This window comes from Schistocerca americana, chromosome 1 (assembly GCF_021461395.2).
Source record: "Schistocerca americana isolate TAMUIC-IGC-003095 chromosome 1, iqSchAmer2.1, whole genome shotgun sequence".
Lineage (NCBI taxonomy): Eukaryota > Metazoa > Arthropoda > Insecta > Orthoptera > Acrididae > Schistocerca > Schistocerca americana.
Window position 1 is genome coordinate 825,209,352 of NC_060119.1, and position 23,305 is coordinate 825,232,656.

The following is a 23,305-nucleotide window of genomic DNA, read 5'->3' on the forward strand; positions in this document are numbered from 1 at the left end:
CATAAAGTCATACTGAAAATGTATGGTTGTCCGTGATTTGAGAAATCCCTTATACCTGGAAGGAGCCCGAAACGACTTGTTACCTTCATGTTTTGACCGGCACAGACGGCTTTCGAAAGATGTACAATTAATCGTCGCTTTCGACATTACGAGTACAAATTGAAGGATGATATTTTTCGTATAAACATGGAAAACATAAAGTTAAACGGCACCAGCTCCATTGAATAAATGCTATGTTTACGCATACGCAAGGTCTTTTGACGTTTTCTGTGGAAAAACAAACCTTGTTAACATTTTCAAAAATTTCTCTTTCAGGCGATAGTTTGGAAGCAAACCACGCCTAACGCAGTATTTCCTTAAAAATCTACGCTGATAATTGGTTATGCAGTATCGAGTGTTTTTTAATAGCGTCTTTTTTTTTAAATTCTGTTCCATATTGTTCGCTGAATTTGCTCAGGGTGGACGTCCGATGACAACCGATCAGTTTGTTCGCTCAGTTATTTTATTAGAAAGGGAAGCTAACGCTCTGACCGAACACGCTGAGCTACCGTGCTGTCACCACTGGGCTGCAGTCGCTTCATGGTTATAATGGCCACGCACAGATCCGTTCACTCAGTTTTTTTTATTAGAAAGGGAAGCTAACGCTCTGTCCGAACACGCTTCTTTTTTTTCGTTTCTGTTCATTGCATCTGCTCGGGGCGGACGTCGTAAGACATCCGTTTAAGTTCGTTGTTGATCGATTAACTCTGTTTTTACGATAATTACCACTGCGGTTCTTGCTTATTATTATTATATGTATAAAAGTAAATGTTTCCCAATCGAATTTGTTATTCTGATTAAAAACCAAATGATTCTCCTAATATACTTTACAATGAAAAACGGAAAACCCACCGCTATGGATTGTGTTGTTGCCGGCCGCTGGTGACCGAGCGGTTCTGGCGCTACAATCTGGAACCGCGCGACCGCTACGGTCGCAGGTTCGAATCCTGCCTTGGGCATGGATGTGTGTGTTATCCTTAGGTTAGTTAGGTTTAAGTAGTTCTAAGTTCTAGGGGACTTATGATCTCAGCAGTTGAGTCCCATAGTGCTCAGAGCCATTTGAATTGTGTTGTTGGACAAAAAGAAAATAGCTTTTATTCAGTAATGTAACTAATTTGTTAAAGATAATGTAGGTTAGGGGAACTTTCTGAATAATTGGTGGAATAACAAAAGTAAATGAAACAGAAGGAAAAAAGTGCCAGAGGAGGTTAGGACCCAAGACCTCTGGCGTAAGAGTCCGAGCCCTAAACATCTAGGACAGACGGCGGCTCGGCAATGGACTAACATGTTATACTCATAAGGCACATAAGAAACTTTGGACCGATTTTTCCCGGGATTTTCCGGGTAGTGCTCCTAATATTTTAACCACGTGAGGTGTTAGGGGTCCTTTTCACCACACAAAATTTCGGACAAATCCCCGACCCCACGCTCGTGCCGACTCCTTGTTAGAGGAAAACCTTTATCGCTGTTAATAACATTACTTGATAATCTAATATCAATGGATTCTTTAAGAACACATACCCAATAGCGAGAAGCAGGAGCGATCAATTGTGTCTTCACATCATCTTGTGTCCTTCGTTAAGGCAGTGTTCCGCCACTGCCGACTTCTCAGGCTGGAACAACCGAGTGTGCCGATGATGTTCCACACACCGGTCCTGAATAGTTCGAATAGTTTCACCAATATACTTCTTTCCACAGTCGCACGGAATTTCATTAGCCCCGGGCTTCCTCAAGCCAAATCATCTTTAACTGAACCAGGAAGGGCTCTAGTCTTGGCCACTGGCGTAAAAACCCTTTTAATGTCATATTTTCTTAAAATTCTTGAGATTTTGCTTGATATACTTCCCGCAAAGGGTAAATTAGCAAAACAACTTCAAAATTATCCTCTATAGGCTCGCGTGACGGACCAAACTGAAGAGCACGGCATATTTGCTGTCCGTATATCCATTCTCTTTAAAAACAATCAAAGAATATCAGCAGTTATTACGTCGGGAAAGTCTACGAAATCACATGATTCAATAAAATCACTGTTCCACAAGGTTGCATATTTGTGCCAGTATTTCTACATTTTTGTCTAACCGCACCCCGATTTCATATCTCGGGAGATGTAAAACTGATGTAACACGAGACGTCGTGCACAGAAACACGCCACTAAGAACTCGTGACGCTGTCTGTGATGAAAAATTGTCCTTGTACCACCGTTGTTTTATAACACCTTGCTGCCAACACTGGTGGTCTCTCGGTCCTCTGGTAGAGAGACGGCGGCACAAAAGGACGGGCCATACTAGGTGCAGCATGGCACGGTGGGACGCTAATCCGCTTTCACGCAGATACCCTGCGGATGACATGTCCTGAATTTTGTTTTTAGCATACTGCGGGTGTAAACACGACGTACACTCAAGGGGATTACAGGCGGGGTCCCCGCTATGGGTATTAGGGTTTCTGCCTCCAGAGCCGGGCTGCGGGGTTGCCTGTCCGCAACGTCCATGGCTACCTGTGCGAGTATTTCCGACTGAGAGGAAGTGTATGAGGCTTACCGTAATGTGATTTTTCTCGGTTCAGCTCACGCAACTAAAGCGAAACTGTCGTCCTGTTTTCGTCCCTCAGAGTGCCTTTAAATATTAAGTATCACGTCGGAGAGGTTACATGGCCCACGTGGCATTTTCTTTTTTCTTTTTTTTTAGATCTCATCGTAACGAACACTGAATTAAAAACATCAAAAACGGATTTTTAAGCGACTGGTCTTGCGGGGATTATTTTCGTCTGAAGAGTTGGAGAGTGGTTTTTACGTATTCGGCAAAATTCATGTCCAGGTTATGTTCACCAGCACTACTGAATCCGACAAGAAAGGTTCTGTGCACACCTAACATATGCCTTGAGGAGGACACTGCTTCATAGCCGGGTGAGAGTGAAATTTATGACTTTCCAGCTCCTCCCTTTGCTTTCCAAATTTCGAGGATCGGCATCTTATGCATCACTGCCATTCGAGACGGTTTCCTCCATTCTGAACTCAATACCAGTAGGCTACGTAAGCGACAATTGTCACGACACCAGTCACCTCTTCGTTTGCGAGACTCGACAATCTACATCAGTGCAGGTAATAATTACGTTGGCACCCAAATAATGCACTCGCTCTAGAGTAATGTGGTCTGTTAATGATGATTAATAACCTAATCACCGAAAACGAAACTTATTATGTTATTACAAACTTAAAAATGAGAGGTTAATAACTCTGTGTGGCCATAGAGGAAGGATGAAACCAGCCGGCCGAAGTGGCCGTGCGGTTAAAGGCGCTGCAGTCTGGAACCGCAAGACCGCTACGGTCGCAGGTTCGAATCCTGCCTCGGGCATGGATGTTTGTGATGTCCTTAGGTTAGTTAGGTTTAACTAGTTCTAAGTTCTAGGGGACTAATGACCTCAGCAGTTGAGTCCCATAGTGCTCAGAGCCAAGGATGAAACCAATTAAGTATTCCTGTAACTCTGCAGAAGGGTTTAAGATGCGATGCGAGAAACAATTTTCTGGAACTACAAGTTGAAACGATGTAGGATTTACATCCAGATTACTGCACCGGTATAATATACAAGGTTTTCCACAATTTCTATTACAGGCTCTTAGGTACAGTAAAGAGAACTTATTAAATATTTTTTTAATAAGGAACCCATGTACTGAAGATCGAATTTCAGATTTCCCTCAAGTCTCCCGCTTTACGGAACGTACATAAACCGAGAAGAGGAAGCTGTTGTCAGTCTTTGTTGCAATTATGACGTCGCATACCATTTTCGTCCGACTGGAACCAGGGCTACCAGAAACTTGTACGCCGGCAACAAGGAGAGTTGATACGTTCCTGCACGGACGCGACGCACTCTCGACTTCGAACAAAATCCTCTACGACACGTAGAAGAGAACGAAACGACAAGCACTCGAAACATTGCCCACGCCACGGGCTCCTTAGAGCACATGGCCTCCGCAGTTTGCATACGTGAAGCGAGACATTTGATAGTTAAGCGATTTTCAAATGTATTTTACAGCCGGACGGTACATTTCCAGAGACGGGTTCCTTGTCAAAACCAGACTAAGACTGCTCTGCAATGCCCAGAAGTCTGAAATAGGAATTGAGGACTACCCTTTGTATAGTACGCAACGATAAAAGAAATTCTGTTTTCTCTCACTTCCAAGAGTAGGATTGATCAGTTACACATGAATTTAAATATGTATATACGTGAAAGTACTAATTTTTCACCCCGTCACGGCTCCTATACTATAGATGAGCACGTTATGCATTTCAACAACAACAACAAGATATTTCTTCTGCGAAGTAGTTTTGCTACTAAAGTTATTGTTCTACAGTAAAGTAGCATAAGTACCGAACTGATTTACGGGTTTCAGCATTTTCAGCTACTCTTTTTTCTTTCAAGTACAAGAATGAAACCATTACTACTTCTTTTTCCTTTAACTTCTGCTATTTATAAAACACATGAAGTAACTTCCTCATGATTCTGTTATTTTGTCGAAAACTGGCATCATGTGCCCGTGGCTGTGTGCAAAATGTAGGCTGACTCTTACAGAGAAGATAATACCAACCACTGACAGTTTGTAATACCATTTATTTATTTAAATAGCACGGTTACCGGTTTCGAACCGAAAGGTCCTGCTTCAGACGGCTCATTCACGTTAAGATACCATTTACATTAGCTTTCACTGTTTGTTTTCCCAAATTTTGAAATTTCCTTGGAGTGATGGTGCCTTAGGGCATCATTTGGCAAAACAAAAAGTGGAAGATAATGTAAAATGTATCGTACCATGGACGAGCCGTCTGTGGATGAACTTGTCGGTTAGAAACTGGTAACAGCGCTATTAAAATAAATAAATAGTGTTATAAAAAACGGATGGTTGCTGTTATCTCCTCTATAAGAGAGGACCTATACTCCTCATGATTTCGTCTTCATTCCGGATTTTCGGTCTTTTATTAAAGTTTCTCTATTGTTGTTCTTCTTGTTGTGGTCTTCAGTCCTGAGACTGGTTTGATGCAGCTCTCCATGCTACTCTATCCTGTGCAAGCTTCTTCATCTCCCAGTACCTACTCCAACCTACATCCTTCTGAATCTGCTTAGTGTATTCATCTCTTGGTCTCCCTCTACGATTTTTACCCTCCACGCTACCCTCCAATATGAAATTGGTGATCCCTTGATGCCTCAGAACAAGTCCTACCAACCGATCCCTTCTTCTGGTCAAGTTGTGCCACAAACTTCTCTTCTCCCCAATCCTATTCAATACTTCCTCATTAGTTATGTGATCTACCCATCTAATCTTCAGCATTCTTCTGTAACACCACATTTCGAAAAGCTTCTATTCTCTTCTTGTCCCAACTATTTATCGTCCATGTTTCACTTCCATACATGGCTACACTCCATACAAATACTTTCAAAAATGACTTCCTGACAAATCTATACTCGATGTTAACAAATTTCTCTTCTTCAGAAACGTTTTATTTGCCATTGCCAGTCTCCATTTTATATCCTGTCTACTTCGACCATCATCAGTTATTTTGCTCGCCAAATAGCAAAACTCCTATACTACATTAAGTGTCTCATTTCCTAATCTAATTCCCTCAGCATCACCTGACTTAATTCGACTACATTCCATTATCCTCGTTTTGCTTTTGTTGATGTTCATCTTATATCCTCCTTTCAAGACACTATCCATTCCGTTCAACTGCTCTTCCAACTCTTTTGCTGTCTCGGACAGAATTACGATGTCATCGGCGAACCTCAAAGTTTTTATTTCGTCTCCATGGATTTTAATACCTACTCCGAATTTTTCTTTTGTTTCCTTCACTGCTTGCTCAATATACAGATTGAATAACATCGGGGAGAGACTACAACCCTGTCTCACTCCCTTCCCAACCACTGCTTCCCTTTCATGTCCCTCGACTCTTATAACTGCCATCTGGTTTCTGTATTTTACCCCTGCCACCTTCAGAATTTAAAGAGAGTATTCCAGTCAACATTGTCAAAAGCTTTCTCTAAGTCTACGTAGGTTTGCCCTTCCTTAATCTAGCTTCTAAGATAAGTCGTAGGGTCACTATTGTCTCACGTGTTCCAACATTTCTACGGAATCCAAACTGATCTTCCCCGAGGTCGGCTTCTACTAGTTTTTCCATTAGTCTGTAAAGAATTCGAGTTAGTATTTTGCAGCTGTGACTTATTAAACTGATAGTTCGGTAATTTTCACATCTGTCAACAACTGCTTTCTTTGGGATTGGAATTATTATATTCTTCTTGAAGTCTGAGGGTATTTCGCCTGTTTCATACATCTTGCTCACCAGATGGTAGAGTTTTGTCAGGACTGCCTCTCCCAGGGCCGTCAGTGGTTCCAATGGAATGTTTTCTACTCCGGGGGGCCTTGTTTCGACTCAGGTCTTTCAGTGCTCTGTCAAACTGTTCTCTGCTATATTTTGCAAAGTACTGCCCGCTTAATGTCTCTCTGTGCAACAGTGGGTGTTTAAACCCTGCAGCTTGTCTGTCTGTTACTGAGGCTTTTAGAACAGCTAAGAATAAACGTTATAGGGAAATGGGAAAGCCCACTACAGACTAACTTTGTAAACGTGGTTTCTCAGACCAGGACTTAGTCCCCAGGATACCTTGTAATATATAACCTGTAGCTTTAAGAATGCTACCGACGCGACGAACGTTCCATTTCTTCGGTGACAGTATTGCCAAACGACAAGGATAGAGAAAGTTTGATTGTTGCCCTTTTTTACATTTGATGTGGAGCATTTCACAAGAACAATATTTCAATTTATACCGACATCAACAATATCGGTAAACAGAAATGTGGGGTAATGCAATCCAAATTCAGCAACAAATTGCATCGAGCCTATTAAAAGAGGTTGTTACGAGAGTGTGGATAAGCATACTGGGAAAGAGAAGGAGAGAGAGAGAGAGAGACAGAGAGTTAGTTGGGGTGGGGGGAGACGAAATATCATCTCGTACTTTATCTGAAAATTCAATAGTATCAGACATTATCATCATTGATCCGGGATTTGTTCGACAGATGATGACCCAGCATGATCGGTATAGAAATTTCAGGAAATCCACTACAAATTTATCTGGAAACAAAACAGAGAAACTGTATTTCTGGGAACTACCAGTGCACAGCAGACAAACGATTATCGAAGAATAGTCTGTGTCCTACTGTCATTTTGCAGGAATCTGTAGTTGATCTTCCCGGACAACACTTCTCATTTTCGAAGTCGACGCTCTTTTTGTTACTTCATTTTATTTATTTTTCCTGTGCACATAAACCATTTAGTTTCCAATCATGAATGTAAAGTCCTTTGAATTCAGACAATGTTATAGGGATTAAAAGGCACGGTCCACGTGGATCAAATCCAGCTCGTTCTGACTTTGTTGTTGTGGTTATCACTTCGAGCACAGATTTGATACAGCTCTCCACGACAGTCTAGTCTGTGCAAGCATTTTCATCCCTGCATATTTACTACACTCCACATCTACCTGAACCTGCTTACCTTTAATCACGTATGTGACACCTGCAATTTTTATACCGCACGCTTGTCTCCCACATTTGAACTTGCTGTTTCAGCATGTATCCTATAATCCGATACATTCATTTAGTCAAGTCGTAACATAAATTTCTACTCTTCCTATTTCGATACATTACCCTTTCATTAGTTATCCAGTTTACCCATTTGAGCATCGGTACTATTCTGCAGCACCGCGTTTCAAATTATTCTACTATCTTCTTGAGCGAATTGTTTAATATCCATCTGTGCAAGACTACACTCAAGACAAATATCTTTAGAAGAGCCTCCAGAGAATTTAAATTTCTCGCTCTAAGAACCGCTTTTATTAATATTGTCAGTCTTCATTTCATACTTATTAAACTGTCGCCGGATATTTAACGAGAAAAAAGTTCAACCAATTATTATTAGTGTCTCATTTTCTAATGTGATTCTCTCAGAATCGCCTGATTTCAGTCGACTAGATTCCGCTATCATTGTTTTGCTTTTATCAGTGTTCATCTTATAGCCTCTTCCTTCGTCCCTATATATTCCGTTCAACTGTCTTCCCTATGGTTTTTCGGTCTGAGACAGAATTACGTCTCCCGCAAACCTCAAAGATTTTATTTCTTCTCCCTGAAATTTAATTCCCTTTTCTAGTTTCTCCCTGGTTTCCTACACCACTTGCTCACTATACAGATTCCAGAACTTGGGGCGAATTCTATAACCTTGTCTAACTCCGTTCTTGACTATTTCTGACGCTATAACCCTGCATAATTCCGTTCTTGACTACTGCTTCCTATTCACGTCCTTCTACTCTTAGAACTGCAGTCTGTACCATTTGAAAACAACCTTTCGTCCCCTGTTTTCTATACCGGCTGACTTCAGAAAATGTGAATTTAATTTCCAGTCAACACTGTCAAACGTGTTCTCCAAATCTAGAAGTGTTACATATGTAAATTAATTATCTTTACATTAAACTATACTAAGATAAGTCGTATGGTCAGTACAGCCCCCAAAATGAAAACCGATCTTTCTCGAGGTCAGCTGAATCTAGATTTTTCACTGTTCTGAATGTAACTGATGTCAGTAATTTGCACCATTACGTTTTCAACTTATGGCTCTGTAATATTCAGATCAGTCAGCACATGTCTTCATTGAAATTATAATTATTGTATTCTTCTTGAAGTCAGAGGATATTTCATATGTTGAATATTTCATGCATATCTAGTGACATATTTCAATAAGGTATCTTCTGCTAAGGATTTCAACAATTATAGCGAATTTCGTCTACACGGTGTACGTTGTTTCGACTTGAGCGCGTCTATAGCTTTACATTTCTCATCTGCCTTGATATTATGAACTTACTGGCAGTCTCATTTTTTACTCCTATCATACTTTATCCTCCCATCAATTACAATCAATATCTCGTAGATAATCCAAGGATTCCTACTAGACCTCGTCCTTTTGGCCGTTTGATGCTTTTCTGTGTTTACTATTGTATCTGTCAAAGGTACCAATTCGAGTACTGTCGTTTTGCTTTCTTCAGTTTCACTAAACTAAATTCTAGTTAACTCTCCGACATTTCTGCAATTTCTTTACTTCTCGTCTGCAAGTTGATAAGCGATGAATTACGCTTATTGTCCATATCTGTTTTCAGTTTAAACTTCGGTGTCTTCCTGAAGCCTGTCGCTTCCTCTAGGGACTCATCCACTTAAATAAATTTTTTGTGCCATTTTGTCTAGAACTGACATATTGCGACCGTGGCTGTGTACAATTAATGTAGGTTGATTCTTACAAAGAAGGAGACAGCAACCAGAAACTATTTACACTGCTGCGCCGTGGCGCTATTTACTTAAAAAAATAGCCTCCCCCCATGAACCATAGACCTTACCGTTGGTGGGGAGGCTTGTGTGCCTCAGCGATACAGATAGCCGTACCGTAGGTGCAACCACAAGGGAGGGGTATCTGTTGAGAGACCAGACAAACGTGTGGTTCCTGAAGAGTGGCAGCAGCCTTTTCAGTAGTTGCAGGGGCAACAGTCTGGATGATTAACTGATCTGGCCTTGTAATACTAACCAAAATGGCCCTGCTGTGCTGGTACTGCGAACGGCTAAAAGCAAGGGGAAACTACGGCCGTAATTTTTCCCGAGGGCATGCAGCTTTACTGTATGATTAAATGATGATGGCGTCCTCTTGGGTAAAATAATCCGGAGGTAAAATAGTCCCACATTCGGATCTCCTGGCGGGGACTACTCAAGGGGACGTCGTTATCAGGAGATTGAAAACTGACGTTCTACAGATCGGAGTGTGGAATGTCAGATCCCTTAATCGGGCAGGTAGGTTAGAAAATTTAAAAAGGGAAATGGATACGTTAAAGTTAGATATAGTGATATTAGCGTAGTTCAGTGGCTGGAGGAACAAGACTTCTGGTCGGGTGAATACAGGGTTATAAATACAAAATCAAATAGGGGTAATGCAGGAGTAGGTTTAATAATGAATACAAAAATAGGAGTGCGGGTAAGCTCTACAAACAGCATAGTGAACGCCTTATTGTGGCCAAGATAGACACGAAGCCCACGCCTATTACAGTAGTACAAGTTTTTATGCCAACTAGCTCTGCAGATGACGAAGAATTTGAAGAAATGTATGATGAGATAAAATAAATTATTCAGATAGTGAAGGGAGACGAAAATTTAATAGTCATGGGTGACTGCAATTCGATAGTAGGAAAAGGAAGGGAAGGAAACGTAGTAGGTGAATATTGATTGGGGGTAAGAAATTACAGAGGAAGCCTCCTGGTAGAATTTTGCACAGAGCATAACTTAAACATAGCTAACACTTGGTTCAAGAATCATAAAATAAGGTTGTATACATGGAAGAAACCTGGAGATACTGACAGGTTTCAGATAGATTATACAATGGTATGAAAGATATTTAGGAACCAGGTTTTAAATTGTAAGACATTGCCAGGGTCGGATGTGGACTCTGACCACAATCTTTTGGTTATGAACTGTAAATTAAAAATGAAGAAACTGCAAAAAGGTGGCAATTTAAGGAGATGGGACCTGGATAAACTGACTAAACCAGAGGTTGTACAGAGTTTCAGGGAGAGCATAAGGAAACAATTGACAAGAATGGGGGAAAGAAATACAGTTGAAGAGGAATAGATAGCTTTGAGGGATGAACTAGTGAAGGCAGCAAAAGATCAAGTAGGTAAAAAGACGAGGGCCAGTATAAATCCTTGGGTAACAGGAGAAATATTGAATTTAATTGATGAAAGGAGGAAATATAAAAATGCAGTAAATGAAGCAGGCAAAAAGGAATACAAACGTCTCAAAAATGAGATCGACAGGAAGTGCGAAATGGGTAAGCAGGGATGGATAAAGGACAAATGAAAGGATGTAGAGGCTTATCTCACTAGGGGTAAGACAGATACTGCCTACAGGAAAATTATAGAGACCTTTGGAGCAAAGAGAACCACTTCTATGAATATAAAGAGCTCAGATGGAAACCCAGTACTAAGGAAAGAAGGGAAAGCAGAAAGGTGGAAGGAGTATATAGAGGGTCTATAGAAGGGCGATGTACTTGAGGTCAATATTATGGAAATGGAAGAGGATGTAGATGAAGATGAAATGGGAGATATGATACTGCGTGAAGAGTTTGTCAGAGCACTGAAAGTCCTAAGTCGATACAAGGCCCCAGGAGGAGACAACATTCCATTAGAACTACTGACAGCCTTGGGAGAGCCAGTCCTGACAAAACTCTACAATCTGGTGAGCAAGATGTATGAGACAGCCGAAATACCCTCAGACTTCAAGAAAAATATAATAATTCCAGTCCCAACGAAAGCAGGTGTTGACAGATGTGAAAATTACCGAACTGTCAGTTTAATAAGTCACGGCTGCAAAATACTAACGCGAATTCTTTACAGACGAATGGAAAAACTGGTAGAAGCCGACCTCGGGGAAGATCAGTTTGGATTCCGTAGAAATGTTGGAACACATGAGGCAATATTCACCTACGGCATACCTTAGAATCTAGTTTAAGAAAATTCAAACCTACTTTTCTCGCATTTGTAGACATAAAGAACGCTTTTGACAATGTTGACTGGAATACTCTCTTTCAAATTTTGAAGGTGGCAGGGGTGAAATACAGGGAGCGAAAGGCTATTTACAACTTGTACAGAAACCAGATGGCAATTATAAGAGTCGAGGGACATGCAAGAGAAGCAGTGGTTGGGAGGGAGTGAGACAGGGTCGTAGCCTCTCCCCAATGTCATTCAATCTATTTATTGAGCAAGCAGTAAAAGAAACAAAAGAAAAATTCGGAGTAGGTATTAAAATTCAAGAGAAGAAATAAAAAATTTAAGGTTCGCCGATGACATTGTAATTGTGTCAGAGACAGCAAAGGACTTGGAAAAGCAGTTGAACGGAATGGACAGTGTCTTGAAGGGAGGATATAAGATGAACATCAACAAAAGCTAAACGAGGATCATGGAATGTAGTCGAGTTAACTCGGTTGATGCTGAGGGAATTAGATTACGAAGTGAGACAATTAACGTAGTAAAGGAGTTTTGCTATTTGGGGAGCAGAATAACTGATGGTGATCGAAGTAGAGAGGATATAAAATGGAGACTGGCAATGGTAAGGAAAGCAAGAAGAGAAATTTGTTAACATCGAGTATAGATATAAGTATCAGGAAGTGTGTTCTGAAAGTATTTGCATGGAGTGTAGCCATGTATGGAAGTGAAACATGGACGATAAATAGTTTAGACAAGAAAAGAATAGAAGCTTTCGAAACGTGTTGCTACAAAAGAATGCTGAAGATTAGACGTGTAGATCACATAACTAAGAGGAGGTATTGAATAGAATTGGGGAGAAGAGGAGCTTGTGGCACAGCTTGACTAGAACAAGGGATCGGTTGGTAGGATATGTTATGAAGCATCAAGGGATCACCAATTTAGTATTGGAGGGTAAAAATCGTAGAGGGAGACCAAGAGACGAATACACTAAGCAGTTTCAGAAGGATGTAGGCTGCAGTATGTACTGGGAGATGAAGCAGCTTGCACAGGTTAGAGTAGCATGGTCAGCTGCATCAAACCAGTCTCAGGACTGAAGACCACAGAACAACAACAACAACAACAACAATAGTGGCTGATTGCTGTCTTATTCTTTGTAAGAATCAACCTACATTACTTTTTTATGGCTCTTAAACCAAGTATTACCACTGATGAAACTGTGTTCCATTATTTTAACAGGCGGCTTCCCAGTTCATTCTTTAGCATAAATATTAATGACATTAGGCGGAGAAGACATGTAAGCATGTACAATGAAAAACCCGATTTAGGGGTGTTTGAAAATTCCGTGCAAAATAAAAACTACTTGCGTGTTTGGGGTAAGCCTTTTTTATTTTTCGACATAGTCTCCTTTTAGATGTATACACTTCGTCCAACGCTGCTCTGATTTGTTGATCCCTTCCGAATAATAGGAATTGTCCGATTCTGCAAAATAGCTATTAGTTGCTGCAATCACCCCCTCGTTTGAATAATATCTTTGTTCAGCCAGCCATTTCTTCAAATTTGGGAACAAACAGTAGTCCGAGGGAGCCACGTCCGGAGAATAGGGGGGATGTGAAACGAGTTGGAATCCTGTTTCCATAAATTTTGCGACCTAAACTGCTGAGGTGTGCGCTGGTGCATTGTCGTGATGGAAAAAGGACTTTTTTGCGGTCCCATCGCCGGCGTTTTTCTTGCAGCTCGGGTTTCAAATGGCCCAATAACGATGAACAATATGCACCTGTAATAGTTTTACCCTTTTCCAGGTAGTCGATGAGGATTATCGGCCGGCCGGGGTGGCCGAGCGGTTCTAGGCGCTTCAGTCTGAAGCCGCGCGACTGCTACAGTCGCAGGTTCGAATCCTGCCTCGGGCATGGATGTGTGTGATGTCATTAGGTTTAAGTAGTTCTAAGTTCAAGGGGACTGATGACCTCAGATGTTAAATCCCATAGTGCTCAGAGCCATTTTGATCCAAGGATTATCCCTTGCCAATCCCAAAAGATAATCGCCATAAATGTTCCGGCTGCAGGACTGGCCTTCACCTTTTTTGGTACAGATTCTCCCTTGGTAACCCATTGTTTAGATTGTTGTTTGGTCTCAGGAGCATAGTAATGTATCCATATTTCATCCACAATGACGAAACGACGCTTAAAGCCCTGCAGATTCCTCCTGAACAGCTGCAAACCATCTTTGCAATACTTCACACGATTCCGTTTTTGGTCAAGTGGGAGCAATCGCGGAACCTATCTTGCGGATAGCTTTCTCATGTCCAAATGTTTATGCAAAATAGTATGTACCCGTTCATTCGAGATGCGCACAGCATTATAAATCACACGCACCTTAACTCATCTGTCATCCATCACCATATCATAGATTTTATCAATGATTTCTGGAGTCGTAACCTCCACAGGGCGTCCAGAACATTCAGCATCACTTGTGCGCATATGGCCACTCCGAAAATTTTGAAACCACATATAAACTGTTATAATCGAAGGTGCAGAGTCACCCTAATCTTTATCAAGCTTCTCTTTAGTATTTTGAACATAGCTGCACAACAGCAACGGTTCCACGTAACAAAATTATAACCAGCCGTCCAGTTGCAATGGATAAAGAAATTCTTTACCTAGGTTTCGACAAATATAAATTTGTCTTCTTCAGAAGGTAGCCTAAGGACAATGAACATCATAGCTTACATTAGAAAAGTATGAAACTTAAGCCAAGAATATATTTTGATACAAAGTAGAGAACTCTTGCATTACAGAAATATGATAACGACGACAGGTACCTACAATTTTAAATTAGTAAGGACTATTGTACCATCGCCGTTTTTAGAATTGTCGGAATAGATCCATTTGTCAAAAATGAAAGATAGGCCTAGAATTGGGGTTTGTCACGTAAATACAAAATAGTTCATCGATCTTGCAGAGCTCACAACCGACTGAGTGTAAATCGGCGAGCGTAGTTACTCTGAAACCAGGGCAGGTGGCGCTCGTGCAGAGAAACATGTACCAATTGGCGTACAAAGACAATGTGTAAAAATTCAGTATTAATAACGTATATAAGGTAATGTGACAATAAAAAAGAAGGAAATTAACACTCCCGTTATAACAGTATGGGAGTATTCGTACAAATAATGTAGTTATACATCAAAAAAGCAGGTGGCGCTTACGCCGAGGAACTTACGCCCAGTGGCATATACAGTCAAAATAAGCAAAATTACATCACTATATTAGTGAAGCCCGCCAACGGTATATATGTCAGAACTTTAAAATTTACAATAATGGCTCTTGTCAAGAAAGAATTACGGACACTGGTACACGATCCTGTTAATACACATTCACAGGGAAAACCAAAATTTTTTTTTAGAGAGAGGCAAAATAACATAAGGGCTGATGTAGTAGCAACATACATCGTGAGAAAACCACCATTACAGAAGGGGTAGTGAGCTTGAGGCATAGAAGGTGCATCATAGCTTCCTGAGGAAATAAACCACTAAGGTTACCAGCATTAATGTTATACCATAAACAGTTCAGCTTTAAAGCCTTCGAAAAAAAGGTTCAACTGGTCGTTAAGTATATTACAGTCCTTGAGCTCAAGATGTTTGAAAATTTATAACTCTTCCCATAGATCTCAATTCAGTAATATTTACTGTCGGGTGTAATTAAATGATAATAGGTGTAGTATGTCTAAGGCAATTTTATCGGTATAACACATAGCGTAAAGCGGATACACATTTCAGTACAGTGCGTCACATCAAGAATCGGAGTAACACTTTTGATATTTGTGTCAAATTTTCATCAACAATTAGAAAGCTCGGAATCAATTAACTGCAGCTCAATCTGTCTGGTACTGGAACTCTGTTCGTTACCACGCCTGATGAAAGACAGTAATTGTGAGCGGTAGCGCAAATACTTGGCCGTTTGTATAACGCACAGCTACTGTTACTGCACAGTACATCTCTCTGTAGACACCATAGAGCACACAGCATCAGTACCCATTCTGTTTGTGTGATGTGCTCCCAGAATACAGCTTCATGAGAGGCTCTGTTTGCTCCCACTGTTTGACTTATACAATGGAGTAAAGAGCGCGGGGATTGCTGTGAGCATAGAGAATGGCCGACTGCAGCAGTGCCGGGCAGATAACTTGAGTAACTCAATGAAACGAAGGACATTGTTCCATTAGCAGAGTTAGAAGGAGATAGTGGGGTTGGTAGCAGTTTTATCACTTCTACAATAATGAAGGACATGTTGTAGTATTATACTTTAATATCGAAACGTAATTCACACTTGCAGTCATTTATATGTTTACGAATCTATGTTGATAAGTACTGCTTATGAAGGCTGACGTGGTCTTATTAAGGTGAAGTTATTTTGAAAAATCACCGAAAACCTAAATTAGGGTGACCGGATTAGAGTCTCCATGCTTCTAAATACTGGGCTAATAACACAACCTCATTCACTTCCTCTCTAGTCTACCATACTCTATTTTTAAACACTTTCCCAAAGAACTTATTTCATAATGTAGCTATCGCTACACTTTTCATCAGTTTCGCAACACCAGTCACCGCAAGTACGACATGCTGTTCACTCATGATTTCGTAACGAAAAACAGGCAGTGTGACATTCTTTACTGAGTCTTCAACAATAATAACTGCAGAAAAAAACGTACAATGGCATCAGATCAATGATGATACTATTTTGTTACCATTTTTTGGTGCCGCAGCTTTGGATCTTCTTGCATGAAAACTGAATCAGCATCCTTCAATAATTAGTGAAATGTTGCGTTCAAAAAGAGACTTCAAATCATCGTCATCATCGTGATCGTCATTATTGTCTTCAGGGAGTATACCTTTTGGGTCGTTTCACCACAGGACTGTTCATGTCCTATCTTCAACGGACGTCCATCGTTTATTTTTTCGTATATTGCAACTTCAGTTATCCTGTCTTAGACATGCGTTGGACATGGTTTCTCCGTTCTGTATTTTGTCAGTCTCAGTTTTAAGAGATTAAACATTTAGTTCTTGTCTAATAATGTAGTTTCATCACCGTTAGACACCTGAATCAGCCATCTATTCTTTCCTATAACTCCTTAGCACTCTCTGAAACGTAGCTCTTCATAAGGCTGACATTTTGGACTCTGAAGAGTCTCTTGAGTCCAACTTTTCTTTAATCCCAAGAAATCCTCTAGTGAAACATTTTATTCCCAAATGGCTGACCTCTGAAACCAGTAACGTCATAGAAACCCAAACGGATCCACAAACTTCTAAATTTGCTTGTAACTCACCCTGTTAAAATGCAGTTCCGTCACTTACACTATGTGATCAAAAGTATCCGGACACAAGGCTGAAAATGACTTACAAGTTCGTGGTGCCCCCCATCGATAATGCTCGAATGGAATATGGTCTTGGACCACCCTTAGCCTTGACGCTGGAAGGTTTTTTGAGGAATGGCAGCCCATTCTTCACGGAGTACTGCACTGAGGAGAGGTATCGATGTCGGTTGGTAAGGCATGGCAAGAAGTCGGCGTTCCAAAACTTCCCTAAGGTGTTCTATACAATTCAGATAAGCACTCTGTGCAGGCCAGTCCATTACGGGGATAATATTGTCGTGTAACCACTCCCCCACGTGCCGTGCATTACGAACAGGTGCTCGATCTTGTTGAAAGATGCAATCGCCATCCCCAAATTGCTCTTCAACAGTGGGAAGCAAGATGGTGTTTAAAACATCAATGTAGGCCTGTGTTGTGATAGTGCCACGCAAAACAACAACGGGTGCAAGCCCCCTCCATGAAAAATCGACCACACCGTAACACCACCGCCTCCGAATTTTACTGTTGGCACTACACACGCTGGCACATGACGTTCACCGGGCATTCGCTATACCCACACACTGCCATCGGATCGACACATTGTGTATTGTCATTCGTCACCTCACACAACATTTTTTCATAGTTGAATCGTCCAATGTTTACGCTCCTTACACCAAGCGAGGCGTCGTTTGACATTTACCGGCGTGATGTGTGGCTTATGAGCAGCCGCTCGACCATAAAATCCAAGTTTTCTCACCTGCCACCTAACTGTCATAGTACTTGCAGTGGATCCTGATGCAGTGTGGATGTCTGGATAGTGCGATGGTCTGGATAGATGTCTGTCCATTACACATTACGATCCTTTTCTGTACGCTTTTGTTCTGTACGCGTCCCTTCACATTCCCACTTAACTATCACATCGGAAGCAGTGGACCTATGGACGCTTAGGAGTGTGGAAATCTCGCTTACAGACATATGACACCCAGTCACCTAACCACGTTCGAAGTGTGTGAGTTCCGCGGAGCACCCCATCTGCTCTCTCACGATGTCTAGTGACTACTGAGGTCGCTGATGTAGAGTTCCTGGCAGTACGTGGCAGCACAATGCACCCAATATAGAAAACGTATGTTTTTGGGGGTGTCCGGATGCTTTCGATCACATATTCTAGCGACTAATGAACGACTATATTGCCTCAACCTGACATTTTTGTGTCCCTTAACATAGTAGAAACGGCGATCGTGTGTGACAGTCTGTCTCACTTTCAGTTTCAAGATATTTGAGCTACCAGTGAGCTTTTTGCACCTTTTTGAATCAGATCTACTCTCATGTGCAGAGAAAAGCAGAATCCCTTGAACGACTAGAGACAGAACGTTCATATACACAGGACATGTACATTGCTAGGTTCTGCAGAAATGATTACCATTTCAGTCAACTTTGTTCACCCTGCATCCTCTTGTCTGGTAGGTACAGGATGTGCTATGGGCCCTGATAACTTGTTCCATACCTATGACATCGACGCGCATAAGGGAAGAATTACTTCCTGTGTCACAGCTATCCATGCTGTATTCACCTGGTTCCAAAGTTCATCTATGGTGTTTGGCACTGTGTCACAGCGCTGCACCTGTTGTTTCACCGCATCCCACACATTTTCGATTGGCGACAAGTCTAGTGGTCTAGCTGGCGAGCAGAAACCGTTGACATCCTGTGACACAGAGAAGGTACCTGTTCGTGCAGCAACATGTGGTCGTGCATTGTCTTGCTGAAAAATGGCGTCTCGGATGTTACGCAGAAAGATTATAGCTATGGGTCGCATGATGACATTCACGTAGGTCACACTGGTCGCAGTGCCCTGCACTCGCACCAACTCTGATCTATGGTTGTACCCAACAGCACTGCATGCCATAATGCATGTGGGTCTTGTGCGAATGCAGTGAGTGTGATGCCGATCCCCCTGTCAGACGCGAACCAAAATGCGTCCAAAATTTTCAAACAAACGGAACCTGGATTAGTCCGAGAACACTGTTTTCGCCAGTGACGACGTTCCTCACACCATTGCCGTCGAACATGTTTCTACTCGTTTTTCAAAGGTAGGTGGAGAGGTGGGCGATGCGCACGTAACCCATGCCGTAATAAACGGCGACAGACTGTTATTCTTGATAGTGTACCATGTGTTACACTATTCCACTGTTGCCCCAGAGTCGAAGAATGAGGTCGGTCATGCTCTGCCATTCGGAAGAGATATCGATCTTCTTGGGAGGGGGGGGGGGGGGGGGGGAGGGAAGAGAGTGTGCTATCTGACCCATCTTTTCGTGTTCTAGGGCTTTTCGAAGAATCATTCTGGACACACCCGTTGCACTGCCGAAACCCTTCATCCAACTTGAGCAGCAATTTCCGGGATGGATGCGTCAGATTCTCTCATGCCAATAATGCGCCCTCTTTCAAACTCACTGCTTTGACGGTACGGTTCGCGCATTCGTCTGCGAGGCATCCTGAGAGTCTTCTCAAGTCACACTAGTCCATTACCTTCGGTTTATAGCGACAACGATAGCCGCAGGAACACTTCACCGGTACGTAGTGCTGCGCAGTGATATCGATGTTGATTTTGAACACGTGGGTCGATATGGTTCAAATAATAATCATTTCTGCGGAATATACTAATTTACATGGTCTGTGAATATGAACGTCCTATCTCTAGTTGTTCAAGGTGTTATGCTTTTTATGGACATGTGTGTATCTAGTGACTCGTCCTCTGTCTCCATTAACAGTTCTCAAATATTCTGCCGCACAGCAGGTGAACTCCAACCCTGTGTCCTCTCTGTTCTCTTCTACATCAGCTAAATCACCGATACGACGAAACCACCACATCATAGCCGCCTGCGACCATATACAAAGACATCAATTTACTAGCCGTCTACTCAACACTACAGAAATTGCAAGGATGCAACAAACTCCATACTAACCAGTTTACCTTCTGGTGTTAACAATGAATTCTCGAGCAAAATTTCTGCATGCCAACCGTCAATCATGGGATTCTGCACCTCCAGATTCCATCACCATGACTTCTACCTACATTCAAAAATACGTCAGACCGTCTCACGTATTAACCATTCCATAATTAACACATAATAGGCTAGAAGTATTTTAATCTGACAAAATTGGTAATTACATCCCTCAGTATATTTTCACATCATTTACTCTATTGTCTCGAAGATATCAATATCCACCGAAATGTATCAGTCCTTCCAAATCTCTGACATCCCACTACTGTGCACCGCTTACACCTTGTCTGTTTATCTCCTCCAGCTTGAATTCCTTACCATCTCACCACATTCACCTCACTCGTATACCTCATTAAACATCTCCGTAATTCTATACGTTCAATCATGAAACGTCGCCTAGCGAAACCGGATATACTAAAACGACTATCCTCAGTGCCCTCTCAGTACCCCCTCCTGTCTCTGCATTATACATAACTATGGCCGGTACGTCTTAGTCATATTAGCCATTCCTATCGTAAAATTTTATCTTGCCACCCGCTCCTCCATACTGAACACCCTCGATACCAGTACACCACATTCTTCACCAACCCACTCCTCACAGCACCACCTAATCCTCTTTCTTCTACCTAATATCGCTCACTTTAGATACTAGAGCTCTAAATGCAGTCCAATGAATCACTTCGTTCACAATGTAAACACTCTGTGTTCATTTTAAAAATGAAGCTTTTATTTACTTAATATGAATTGTCAGTCATTTCAAGAGCATACACGTCCATTGACCACTCATTGCGTCACTTAATAATTTTTCTTCCGTCGTGCACCTTCTCTCTGTGTAGATCCTAAAGGTTTTAGTGCAGCTCACGGAAATGCTTCATTCTCAATATAATCACTTTGTTTTTATTTTTATTTTTATTTTTTTTAAATCAAATGGCTCTGAGGACTATGGGACTTAACATCTGTGGTCATTAGTCCCCTGGAACTTAGAACTACTTAAACCTAACTAATGTAAGGACATCACACACATCCATGCCCGAGGCAGGATTCGAACCTGCGACCGTAGCGGTCACGCGGTTCCAGACTGAAGCGCCTAGAACCGCACCGCCATACCGGCCGGCTTATTTTTAAAAAGATGAAGCTTTTATTTACTTATTATCAGTGACGAAACGTTTCCGTAGCTTGCACCTTCATTGAATCCAGATTATATGTTGCAAATGGGTAACCTGTTTCATCTGAAATGTAAGTGGCAAATTGCAGGGTACAATCAGAAGAAATTCACATGTAGTTGTCAGCGGCCTTTTAAAAAAGTCACTGCATCCGCATCATGGATTATGTTGGTTTTGTGAGACTGACACAGAAAAATTGTAAATATTTTAATGTCACATACAGTGTAAATAGCCGGCCAAAATGACTGGAACAACGTTACAATAATACTGTGACGTAAAGTTTATTTAAGATACTAACTTCCAGTCTTCCTGTATTTCACATTTCGGTGATGAATGGTAACTTTGATTGAAAGACACCATTATTAGTAAAACGATTATTGGAATTAGGATGTGTTTTTTAAGTTGCGACGTATAAAAACAGAAGTCGAAGTACGTAACGGTTAATTTACCTAGGTCTGACAGAGAATGTTCGTGGTAGTCAGCAAACAGAACGAAAATCGGTTTCCCAAAATTTTCAGCTGTGCTGCTTTTCCTTTCCATTTCAGTATAAATTTACTCGAGAAGGAGATTACGATCGTAGGATAATTCGTTTCGGCGCCGGACTTAATTGCAAAACGTCGTCCGAACGGCTCGTACCCACAGCGTGGGAGACTGAGGGAAATCGCCAGCCGGGAGACCCTCTAATAGTTTCTCTGGCGCCTGTGCTCAAATTACGCTGCGAGTCTACTGAAGGTAAATTATGCAGGACACCATTAACTCGAGTGACACACGGCTGGGGTGGCAGCTGAAGACCTCAGAACTGTGTTTCTACTACCGCAAATAATTCTAGTACCTTTTCCTCGTTACTTTTTGGGACTTGTAATTTTGGTATGCTCAGATAAGATATTATTGACTTGTATGTACTCATTCTACTCTTGTGGTCTCGACATTCAGTGAGAGTAACCGAATTGTGATAGGCCTATCATGTCTAAACTGTTATTATAAATACCAACAATTTACTTGGTTTGGATCTAACTGTATTCATACATGTATGCTATGATACTAGCATGGAGCGTCAGTAATCACATTACTTTCATTTCCAAAGTTTGTATGAAGCAATGATCCCTTACGTCAACTGTTAAATGGCTCTAATATTTTCGGCTGGCTAGTCATTATAATTACGTCTTAATCTTGTCTGCGTAAAAGAATGCCAAGAGTCAACATTTCTATGAGGTTTTTGCTTGAGGAGTGAAGTAAAAACTTCATGGAATTTTTACTCTTAGCATGCCCTGACATAGTATTCGGGCGATAAGTATTATTCATTTAGTGAATGTATGACACACATTAACAGTTTTTGAATCACAAGAACACCTACACCTACATAAAGAATACTGAACTGCAATGTAAAACACTTCAACATAGCTCTCTAGCATTTTGTAGTACAAATGACAATGTATTTCCAAGCGAATATCAAGGTTTTTTATATAGTTTACGGCCCCAGACCTGTAAGAGTGTGTGTGGGTTACTGATAATGAGCAGGCAGTCGAAACCGGTATAGCTACTGAACCTTTGAATGATTTCAAACCTTGAGGAAGCGACAAATCAGTAAGATGACATGTTCCTCGTAGATTCATTCAGGAATGTCACATGGAACAACGTTCTGCCATAATTCAGCGTTAAGAAAGAAAGTCTTTATTGTTGCGTGCTGTAACAGTAACTTCCGGTGCTCACCCACGATCATGTTGCTGACATCTTGAAAGTAGGACGTTAATATTTCTTTGGGAAGTTGGACAGTGATTCTGGTGTGGTGTGCATACAAAATCTGTGATTCTGAGATGTTTTTATCGCGACTGGTAGCGAGCGAACAATTGATGAGAGTAGTCAGATATAGCCAGCCTCCCTGGAGAAAAGGCGCGCCACAGATGAGGCTACTAGCGCCGCCTTAGACTGGTATTGAATGTGGATTTTTCTTTATTTGTCTTTTAGCTGCACGTAGTTGTTGCTTGCTTACGCACTGGAAGAACTTTGTCATATTCGTATATGGATGCATTGAGTGTAGTATTCATGTCTTTCTTGTGACCAGATACGTGATTATTGATTACAGACATTGTAGAATAATGAAAGTTGTTGCTAATCATTTTGTCGAAGTAAAGAAAAAGTCCGAGTAAAGTATGCCAGTGTTTAAATGGTCAATTTCCAGAATATAATAAATCTAAAGTTTTTATTGGTTTCACTTATTTT